Source organism: Porites lutea, chromosome 1 (assembly GCF_958299795.1).
Source record: "Porites lutea chromosome 1, jaPorLute2.1, whole genome shotgun sequence".
NCBI classification, from domain to species: Eukaryota; Metazoa; Cnidaria; class Anthozoa; order Scleractinia; family Poritidae; genus Porites; species Porites lutea.
In genome coordinates this window covers 9,654,608-9,655,179 of record NC_133201.1, presented here as the reverse complement: position 1 = coordinate 9,655,179, position 572 = coordinate 9,654,608, and positions in this window count along the sequence as shown.

Genomic DNA, 572 nt, shown 5'->3' with positions numbered 1-572 from the left:
TTCCACAGTATTTCTTTGTTAAATTGTTGGTTAAACGGTATTTTGGGTCGTAAATTATTCATGATTACGAACGCGTGCCCTAATCAGAGGCACTTAAGCATCAAAGTAAAACAATTCACGAATGAAATGCAACGAAATAGAAGAAAGTGTCCACAAGACGCAATATTTACAGTTCAATAAAAGTGAATGCCTCATCAAAAGAAATCATGAACGGAAAATCATGGTCGCAAAGTTGTAAGAATTTATTTTTAAAAAAGCCAAAAACAAACCGTAAACAAAATTAAAAGTACATATTCCTTTCCGGTTGTGTCTCGTTTGTTTTCATCTGATTTGTTTGCGGGGGAGAAAATATAAATGTTCGAAGTTTCGTGATCGAATCACTATATTACTTATTAAATGCTACCTGCTCTAGAGTACAATTAAGAGCGTGTCTCCGTAAGAACCGACCAGTGATTTCGCATCAAAAATTTAAGAAAAATTAGTTTTTTGATGCGAAATCACTGGTTGATTCTTACGCTCTTAACTTTGCGATCCTTTTTCTCACACTTAAAAGGTCACGTTTTTATCTGACT